The sequence below is a fragment of the Peromyscus leucopus genome, chromosome 1 (assembly GCF_004664715.2).
Source record: "Peromyscus leucopus breed LL Stock chromosome 1, UCI_PerLeu_2.1, whole genome shotgun sequence".
In the NCBI taxonomy this organism is placed as follows: Eukaryota; Metazoa; Chordata; class Mammalia; order Rodentia; family Cricetidae; genus Peromyscus; species Peromyscus leucopus.
The window spans coordinates 76,030,367-76,041,487 of record NC_051063.1 but is presented as its reverse complement, the minus strand read 5'-3'; positions in this window follow the sequence as shown (position 1 = coordinate 76,041,487).

The following is an 11,121-nucleotide window of genomic DNA, read 5'->3' as shown; positions in this document are numbered from 1 at the left end:
ACAGATGAGTGTAGTGTTCACCCTTCATCAAGGAAACTTCTTGCAACAGAGGGAGACAGTTACAGAAAGCATCTACAGATCAAAACGCCAAGTCATGGAGCCCAGTCTCAATGGGGACACATCTACAAAACACTCTCACACCTCAGGCTCGGGGAACATTGCAGAAAAGGGGACAAAAAAGGTTGTGAGCTAGAGGATGAGGGAATTTTCTGTGAGATTGTGTCTCAGTGTCTTAGTTAGGGTTTCTATTGCTGTGCAGAGACACCATGACCATGGCAACTCTTATAAAGGAAAACATTTAATTGGGGTGACTGCCTACAGTTTCAGAGGGTCAGTCCATTATGGTGGGACATGGTGGTGTGCAGGCAGATATGGTGCTGGAGAGGTAGCTGAGAGTTCTATATCTTGCTCAGGCCATAGGAAGTGGCCTGCCTCACTGGGTGTGGCTTGAGCATATATGAGACCTCAAAACCTGCCTCCACAGTGACACACTTCCTCCAACAAGGCCACACCTCCTAATAGTGCCACTCTGTTTGGGGGCCATTTTCTTTCAAACCATACCACTAGAAATGTCAGAAACTACACCCATAAAGTCCCACCAACATGACTACCTAAACTACCAACATGACAACACTAATAGGCATGACAAAGTGGATGGGAAAAGCCCTTGAGGCCTCCACCCTACACAAAGAACACAGGCAACTAAGGAATGTTGAGAGTGGGAGAAACAGTCCTCCCCAGGGAAGAGCACATCCATTGGTTACCTCGTAACATTAAACCGACGGCGACACAGGTTATATTTAGGAATATAGATGTATATGCATATACATGTATGCATGCCATAACAATGGAAAAGGAGGTCATGGATTTGAAAGAGCAAATGGGTATACGGGAAGGTTTAGAGGCAGGGAAAGGAAGGGAGAAATGTAATTATAATCACAAAAGAAAAAAAAAGTAAAATCAAAGTTTGGGAAAGACCATCGCCACCTCCACCCTCACCTCTGTGTGGATGTGTGCTCAATTTCCTGCCTCCTTTCTTCATCCACCCCACCCCCACTTCCAACCGAGGATGAAAAGGAGGAGAAGGACCTGAGACGCATGCAAGTGTGCTGACTTAGGAGCCCCAAGCTGAGTTCCTCATGACTACCCTGAGTTTAATATTGGTGCCTGACGATGCCCCACAAAAATACACACTGCTGTACTTGCCACTCTTAGCTTGCTGAGAAAGGCTGAAGCCATTCAGATGGGATTCTGCCAACATCATTGCTGAGTGAACTCACTCGGGGAGGATGAGCCAACGTACCAGCGACTCTAGAAACTCAAATGTAAACAGAGAAAGAAGCCTGCCGGGTGCCCCCCTCCCCCTTCCCGGGACTGGAGAGCAAACCAGGAGCCTCATGCACGCTCCTCCTAGTCTGCCCATGTTTGCAAATGAACTAAGGACAGAGAAGGACACCACCCAGACATTAAGGTCCCTTGAGTTTTTACTGACTTGGTTTAATATATATCCATGAATCATTGTGAGTCAGTCAGTCTCAATCTCTAAGACAAGACTACTTTGGCCCATCCAAGCCAGATGAGGGTTTACCTAGTCCTGGATCGTGCAAGGAGACCAAACATACTCCTGGCTGCAAGGAAACCCAGCTGTCTTGCCCTTAGGAGGTGGTGGGCAGGCAGCACTGCTGGGTAGCCAGTATCAGGGGTCTTTGGCTCCTCTAACCTAAACCTCGGCACCAGTTCGAGAGCGGCGTAGTTGAGAGCCCCCAGGCTTGAGTGCCTCCAAGCCCAAACCAGAGCTTTACTGTAAGCACAGAGTCTGGAGATAGTGACTGACCAGTCACAGAGTCTTTCCCTCCCCGGGTTTTGCATTTACAAAATAGGGAAATGATGAAATGAATTCAGACGTGCTAAGGACTTAAAGCGGTGCCTGGCAGATGACGAGGTTAATTGTAATTAACGTCCTCAATCAATCGATGGAACAAATGTCGGCTACGCAGGCAGGCGCGGGCAGGCTTTGTATAGAGATCCACACCATCGCCTCTGACTGTCTAGTGGCCAGTGGGCTATGGTGGCTGGATTATTCACTTTTCTCACTGCTTTGACCAGGTCCCTGACACATCAAATGAAGAACGGATTTATTTTAGCTCACACATGCAGGGTACAGTCCTGCGTGGAGAAGATTTGGCAGCAGGATCTTGAGGTGGCTGGCCGATGATCACTTTGTGTCTGCAATCAGGAAGCAGAAAAAAAAGATGACAATACTCAGTTTGATTTTGTGTTTTCAGTTCCAGAACCCATTCCAGGGAATGCTGCCCTCCAGATTCAGAGTAGGTCTTCCCACTTCAAATACTCTAGGAACTCTCACGGTGCTCAGAGGCATGTTTCCATGGTGATTCTGAACCCACGAAGTTGACAAAATCATCTCTGTGATCAAGTAGCAAAGGACTACCAAAGGGCCACAGAATCTTGAGCATCTCTTACCTCTTCCAAACTCAGAAGGTTTGATTTTTCAATCTATCCCTTCAAAATCCTACGGGATTTTTTCCCCCTATCTCCCGCATGCAGCAAGTAACCCGGACCGCAGATAGTCTTTGGCTCACCACGGTCTGAGTCAGTGTAGGAACGCAGGACCCACTGAGCAGAAGCGATGCTTCACATAGTGAATTTGGATCCTTTCCTAGCTTAGTGATAGGTGGTGCAAATTCGGTGCGTGGTGCTGGCCGCCAAGCAATGCCAGGCAGCTGCAGTGAACCACAGCTCGTCAGCCACACCATCGCAAGGAGAAAATGGCCAGCCCTGCAGGGCTCTATAGCATTGGTAGGCCAGGGTGTTCGGAAGGTTAGATGAAGTAAACATATTTTCATTTTAAATATTTATTTGGGGGCTAGAGAACTGGCTTAGAGATTAAGAGCACTGGCTGCTCTTCAAGAGGACCCAGCTTTGATTCACAGTACCTGCATTGATGATGACTGACTCACTTCCGTTCCAGGGAAGCCAATTCCCTCTTTGGGCCTTTGAGGGCACCAGGCATACAAGTGTTTTACACACACACACACACACACACACACACACAGAGAGAGAGAGAGAGAGAGAGAGAGAGAGAGAGAGGCAAACACACATAAACATAAAATAAAAATGTAAACCACCACCACAACAAAAATCTTAGCCCTCCACACCCCACCTCACCACATACACACACAGCTGTGAGCTGCCAGATGTGGTGACCTTAACCACTGAGCCATCCCTGCAGCCCTGGCATCTTCCGTTTATGACATACATATAACAGGTCTCCTGGGATGTAACTGGTACTAATTTGAGCATCCTTTAGTGACGGCATCGACACTGAAGGCCCCAGGCAGCCTGAACATGAGCTCCCTGCACTCCTGAGTGTGGTCCCCAGCTTTGCCGGCTCCTTTTCACCTCTTGGCGCCCACCCTCTCCTTCAGCCACGCCTACCCTGTACCCCATATTCTCTTTTGTCCCCCCCTGAGGCCCAGGCCATTATAAATCCCTCCTCATGCGGACCTTATGTTCTTTCCCCTGCTTTCTCCTGGCCTTTGGCCTAATTGCTATCACCTGATGCTTTTCTAGCTCTTTAGACATCTTTGCTAATATCCTTTGTAGGACTGAATCCCCTAAAAAGAGGCAGGTTCATCTCGACACTTCCTTATTCCAAGTGTCGTTCCAGCCTGAGTTCACAGATGCATTTAATGGCCACAGAGCCCTGAGCACCTGCTTAGCATGTGCAAGGCCCTAGGGACAGTTCTAATCACACACACACACACACACACACACACACACACACACACACACAATTTTTTAAGTATTTTCCTTGGCCTATTGGGTACACTTGTTGCTGCTGTGGCGTTTGCCTATGGCATTTGTTCTTTTGCTCAGCCTGGAGGCTTAGCCAGGAACTCCATCGTGGGTGGAGCATTCCCTGCCACCCCCTGTGAGTGTGACCCACCTGCTTGCTTGCTGCTCCGTAACATTATACACATGTAATCACATGCCAGCGCCCAAGATCCAGGCCGGCAGTTTATTTTGGGATGTGAAGGAGCCTGTGAGAAAATGCTCGAACATGTCTTAGTCACTCCGGCAAATCCCTTTCTTCCCGAGTTCCAGCACGCTTTGAACTTTCTGAGAGCATAGTAAAGGCTCGGGCAGGTACACACTCCCTGGTGGCATGCCTCTTCTGCACTGCTCTGCCTGTGGCTGGGTCTGTGCCTCCTGCCACATCCTCCCGGCTCTGAAGTCGCGCTGATTCAGAGTGTGAGGGCAGGGTTGCATTGAGTGAGCTCTGGGAAGCCCTGAGCATGGAAAAAAAAAAAAAAAAAGGGCCTCCCTCGATACACAATCCAAAATAAACATAACACTAATAACAATAGAAGTGTAAAGGAGATCTCAGCTTCCCTGGTTAAACTTTGTTGACTTGAACAAAATTAAAAACTTCCTGCAGGTGTGCATATGTGTGATGGGGCACGTCCCCATTTTCGGGGACGTCCGAGGCCCGTGCGCACAGTAGGAACCAGTAGCAACTGAGAAGAGCTGTTGTTTCAGCCCCAGGGGGAATGATGAACAGAGGGAGGAAGGCAGGATCCTGGGACAGAGTGACAGATGGACTCCATGGTGCCCACTCTGTCCCCAGTGGGAGGTAAGGCAGCCACAGGTGCTGGGACCTGGCAGTTCAGAACCAGTGGGCTAGAGTTCCAGGTGCAAATGGAAGCCGGCCTGAGGGCAGTGCAGAGGCTGGGGAAAACACGTCTAAACCAGTCACGGTAGCTCATGTCTGTAATTCCAGCTGAAGCAGGAGTTTGAAGCCAAACAGGACCACAGACTGAAGAACTTACCTAAAAAAAAAAAAAAAAAACCAAGCAAAAGTAAATGTGTCCTTTAGAAGTTTCTGGAACATTTCATTGACTGTTCAACCAAAGTTTTGCCCTGGTAAGCTGGCAGTCCTCGTGGAGGCTGCATTTCCCTTAGAGACCCATTGCTAAGGAAGACTTCCTTTTCTAGCCTCAAGAGAAATTCCACCCTGAATCCTTCTCTCACTCTCTCCACTTGCCTTGTCTCTCAACAGCCTTCTCTCTCTCTCCTTAGTTGACAGGAAGTGCAACCCCCCAAGAAATAATCCTCCTCAATGCTCAGCTTACCGCCCTTCATTAGCTAATATCTTGAAAGAGCCACCTACGTGGCCAGCTGGACCCCCGGGGCCTGCACGGTCCTCTGCAATCCACTCATTCTCCCCTCCCACGCCGTCGAAACCTCTCCTCGTGGGCGCGTCCATGCCGTCATCACAGGTCTTCTCTAGCTCTCCTCCCCACAGGACTCTGACTCACCCCCCTCCCTGCCCTGCTAACCTCCGGCGTCACCGCAGGGTGAGGATGAGTTGCGAGTCTGCTTGGCTAGGCCGTGGAGCCCATATTCAACCAAGCGCTGGTGCTGCTGTGCCTATCGTGGTAAGACAGGGGCTTAGGATACAGCTCAGTGCCCAACGGGGCTGCCCAGACGGCATGAAGCGCTGGGTTTGATCTCAGAATCGCATCAAACTGGGCGTCGCGACGTTGCACATCTGTAATCCCGGAAGTCAAGCGGTGGAGGAAGGAGGGATAGACGTTCAGAGTCATCCTCGGCTACATAGCAAGCTGCAGGCCAACCTGGGCTGCATGAGACCCTGTCACGGACAAACGCAGATGTTTATTTCTCTAGAAAAAGTATGTCACGACTCTGGTGCCCAGCCTCTTTTTCTGAGCCTGCGGCCACCTCTGGTCAGTATCTCTAACACCTTTATTCAAAAGGGTGAGCATTGACCCGTATCCTTCGGGGACCTAGAGTTCAAATCCTCAGGGCCCTTCTGAGTCAACACAAAGCCAGGTTTGGGCCAGCAGCATGCCATGGGGCAACGTCAGGTGGATGAGAGGCAGGGCCAGCTGCCACAGGTTCCGGTGGCCAGAAGCTGATGCTCCGTTGCTGCCATGGGGAACGTGGTCCAGTGTTGTGAGAGATTTCCAGTCTCCAAGAAAGACAAGAAATCTGTTCTGTGAGATTTCTCCATTTAAAAATATTTTTAAATGTTTTTGAAGATCTAGCCAGACCCAACAAAATCTGTCTTCAAGCCAGATTCGGCCCTGGGGCTGCCAGCAAGCAAGTTCCAAGTTCCACTATTCTGTAAATATTTAATAGTCTCCATTCCCTGATGTTCCCCCTCCCCCAGCCCTGAAAGTGTTGAGAGCAAAGACTGTGACTTGGATTCTTTTTTTTTTTTTTTTTTTTTTTTTTTTTTGGTTTTTCGAGACAGGGTTTCTCTGTGTAGCTTTGCGCCTTTCCTGGATCTCGCTTTGTAGACCAGGCTGGCCTCAAACTCACAGAGATCCATCCACCTGCCTCTGCCTCCCGAGTGCTGGGATTAAAGGCGTGCGCCACCACCGCCCGGCTGTGACTTGAATTCTTACCGGGCCAACTCGGGGTGGGACAGATGACCTAGCGAGGAGCAAGCAGGGGGCGTGGCCCACGCACGTAGCTTTCAACTGTTTTCTCCACATCGCCAAAACTCCTTGTTAACCTGCGCGGCCCGCCGCACCTCCCCCCCCACACACACACCAGCTAAGTCTCCCCCCTCATCACACAAATGCACCCACGGTTCTGTAGCTGCCTTCAGGATCCCAAGTGTAAGCAGAACCTCTCTTTCAGCCCCCGCCACCCCCTCTTTACTGGCCCACAGTGCTCAAGGGGTGACGGCTGAGAGTTGGCTCTGCCAGTCGGGAGGGCTGGGCGCCAGCCCCAGCGCCCTCACTCAGCGATCAGCCACGTTCTTAACCCTTCAGAGCCTCAGTTTCTCCCCTAGTTAATTACAACAAGCTTCCGCGACTCTCCAGGAAGTCACATTTCATCCTGAGGACAGACAACTGGCCCATGGCGGTCAGTAACTGAGAGCAGAGAGTCAGAGTGCCTGTGTTGTCCTGGGGCCGCCAACGGAGGAGAAAGGGACAAATAAAACAAAGAAGGAAAAGAAGAATTTTTAATTCTATTTTTATTTATTTATTGGGTGTCTGTAGGTGTAGGTAGGTATACACGTTCTACAGTGCTTGTGTGGAAGTCAGAGGATAACTTGTGGATTCCGTTCTCTCCTTCCGCCATGTGTGGTCCAGGGATCGAACTCAGGCCGTCAGGGCTTGGCGGCGAGTGCCTTTATCCACTGAGCCATCTTGCTGGCCCCACGTGTTGATCCTTCTGCTTTGAATCTCAACTACAGATCCAGGCAGGCTCCAGGCCAGGAGCAACCTCACAGCACTCCAGTTTCTTCTCTTTCCTGCCATTACTACCCATCCGGGTCTGCAGCCTTCCCTCTCCAATCTAGAAGACATTTTTTTTTTGAGACAGTGTCTCATGTACCCCTGGCTGGCCTCAAATTACCTATGTAGTTGAGGATTACCTTAAACATAGGATGCCCCTGTGTTCTAGTTTGTTTTCTGTTCATGATTAGAAGAAGAAGGAGAAGAAGAAGAAGAAAGAAGAAAGAAGAAGAAGAAGAAGAAGAAGAAGAAGAAGAAGAAGAAGAAGAAGAAGAAGAAGAAGAAGAAGAAGAAGAAGAAGAAGGAGAAGCAGCAGCAGCAGCAGCAACTTGGGGAGAAAAGGGTTTATTTCATCTTACAAGTTAAAATTCTTTGGCAAAGGAAGCCAAGGCAAAGAACTAAAGTAACAACCACAAAGGAGTTGCTTACTAGCTTCTCCCTGGGTCACGCTCAGTTATCGTTCTTAAACATCCGGGCAGACCTGCCTAGGGATGACTCCGCCCACAGTGGGCTGGACCCTCCCACATCAGTTAGCAATAAAATAAAAATGTCCTACACAATGTGGGGCCAATCTGATAAGGGCAGTTCCTCAGCTGAGGCGCTCTCTTCTCAGGTGTCAAGTTGATAACCAAAATTAGCCACCACGGAGGTTCCACTTCCCAAATGCTGAGATTACAGGTATGCATCATCACACCCTGTTTATGCAATGCTTGGGATTGAACCCAGGGCTTCATGCATGCTAGACAAGCTCTCTAACAAATGAACTACAGCCCCAGCCCCCATGATATGTGTGTGTGTGTGTGTGTGTGTGTGTGTGTGTGTGTGTGTGTGTTTAATAAAACAGAGTCTCCGGTAGTCCAGGCCAACTTCAAACTTGCTAAGTAGCAGACGGAATGGTCTTCATTGGCTCATATATTTAAATGCTTGATCATGAGGGAATGGCACTACTTGACAGGGATTGGGGGTGTGGCCTTGTTGGAGTAGGTGTGGCCTTGTATGAGGAAGTGTGTCACTAGGGGGTGGGCTTTGGGGTTTCAAAGGCTCAAACCAGGTACAATGTTTCTCTCTTCCTGCTGCCTATGGATCCGGATGTAGAGCTCTCAAGCTCTTTCTCCAGCACCATGTCTGCTGACATGCTGACATGCTTCCCACCATGATGACAATAGATCAAAGCCTCTGAAACTGTAAGCCAGTCCCAATTAAATGCTTTTCTTTGTAAGAGTTGCCATGGTCGTGATGTCTCTTCATATCAATAGGATACTAAGACACCAAGAAAGACCTAAAACTCCTAATTCTCCTGTTTCTCACTTCTAAGTGCTGGGATTACAGGTGTGCATCATCACACCTGGGTAGGCAGCTTTTCATAATGTGATCTAGGCAGGGATTTTGTAGAAGCAGGAAACAGGGACAATGACCCCTCTAAAGCACCTAATGACATTAATTTTGGTCGGGTAGTGGTGGTGCATAATACCTTTTATCCCAGAACTGGGAGGCAGAGGCAGGCCTGGTCTACACAGAGAACCCTTGGCTCAGAAAACACACACACACACACACACACACACACACACACACACACACACACACACAAAACAAAAAATCATTTATTTTGAAGGTTTCAACCATGGAGCCCAGAAAGCAGGCAGGCCAGGCGTTGAGAGGAGAAAGAGATGGCCCTCTGGCTCCTCTGAGGCTGTGCTTCTTTCTCTGCCAGTATTGAAGGCAAGAGAACAAGGGTGTGTGCATGATGCCATCAGGGAGGCACTCAGATCGGCACCACTGGCCATTTCAGAGAGGTGTCTTTTGGGAGAATGACCTCAGCAAAGAAAGCCTGGGAAGTGGTGGCTTCCAGGATCTGGAACCCACTACTGGTAAACAAAGGACTATAGCAACAGGGGTTGAAAGAGCACCAACCATGACACCCTTGCCAGGTGACCTCTAAACATGAGTCACTTGTGAGTCTTCATAATGTTAACATACAAAGGGTAACGATTCAAGGTGTCAGTTCAATGCCAAAGCCAGGGCACAAACATACCCCTCTTCATATTTCCAATTAAGATTTAAGCAAATCCAAACCCAAGTGGAAAATTAAACTAAATGGAGAATAGCCAGCTCCTGCTCAAGGACCTTAAAAGTGTGTGTGTGTGTGTGTGTGTGTGTGTGTGTGTGTGTGTGTGTGTGATCCCTATACATCTTGGAGTATAGATTTGACTGACAGCTCATCTCTTCAAAGGTGCTGCTACAGTTTGCTGATTAACTCATGGATCATCTGTCTGCCTTGGGCCAGATACCTGCTCCCCCTGAAGACAGCTTTATATAGTACAACTGAATATAGCTCGCTAATTTTTACCTGTGGACTAATGTCCGTCCTTGTACCAATATGTCCTCCCATGAATTCCCATTAACACCCCTGCCTTCTCCCCATCCCCACACTCCTCTGTCTCTTGACTCCAGTTAAGACATCCCTCATGGTTCCCATTGAGATGCTTAGTAGTTTATTCTTTGACCATCCCAACAGGCTTTCTTAGAGTCCCAGAGAACAAGGGACTCTAGAGACTACCCACTCAAGTTTTCCAGACAGTAGACAGATATATCATCTTCTTCAGCAACTGAATTTACTCACTCATTGGGTGGTACTGGGAATTGATGGGCTTCATCAACCTGTCAGAAAAATTGAATACTACTTTTTACCAGGAAATGAGTGTCTACTTGTTTGCTATTTTCAAAACTGGATGAATCCATGCATCATTTAACTGAATAACTTTTTTTCCTTTTAGCCTGGCATAGTGGCACACACATTTAATCCCAGTTCTCAGGAGGCAGAGGCAGGTGGATCTCTGTGAATTCAAGGCCAGCCTGGTCTACAGAGTGAGTTCCAAGACAGCAAGAGCTACACAGTAAGACCCTGTCTCAATTTTTTTCTTTTCCTTTTTAAGTTTTATTTTATTTTTAGTTATGTCTGTGTGAGTATTTGCCCACATGTTTGGGAGCCCATGGAGGTCAGAAGAAGGTGCTAAGGGACAAATGACACCATTTTTTTTTTCCTTCTCCTAGTTAAACATGATGTTAGTGTCTGTTGGGGGAGATTTATTTGTGTTGATTGCTCCGGGACCACCAATAGAGTCTGACCTGGGTTCAGAGGGCAGAGTCCACAGTCAGCTGGCTGGAGTGGACCATAGAGTTTCCTGGGGGACTCAGAGGGAGAGAGAAGCACACATGGAGGAGAAAAAGGAGGAGCTGAGAGGTTGTACATACTCTTCAATCAGGGAAGTAGGGAGAGGCAGGTGTTCGTAGCTCCATTGCTCCTTGGATTTATTCCCTAATATTTACTCCTGAGTTTTGTTTTTTAGTAAAATGAAAAAAGAAATAGCGTTAAGTCTCTAATCACATCCCAAGCTGAAGGTCAACTTGTTTTTTTTGACTTGTTCTTCCTCTATAACCTTGTGATTTACACATCATAAATTGTTCCCATTGTTTCATGATGTGCTCCAAGAATCGACTGGCCTTAAAATGCTTCATGGTATGTCCCAACAATTATCTCACCATAAACCTTAACATGCACCTTTCTCATGATCATAAAAATAACTGCAAAATTTCATTTTTGGCTGGGTGGTGGTGGAGCATGCCTTTAATTCCAGCACTCGGGAGGCAGAGCCAAGCGGATCTCTGTGAGTTCAAGGCCAGCTTGGTCTACAGAGTGAGTTCCAGGACAGGCACCAACACTACACAGAGAAACCCTGTCTCCAACCCCCCCCTCCCAAAAAAAAAATCACATTTGTAATCACTTGCTTGCTTGGTATAAAGATGCTATTCTACCTTTAATCTGGGCCAC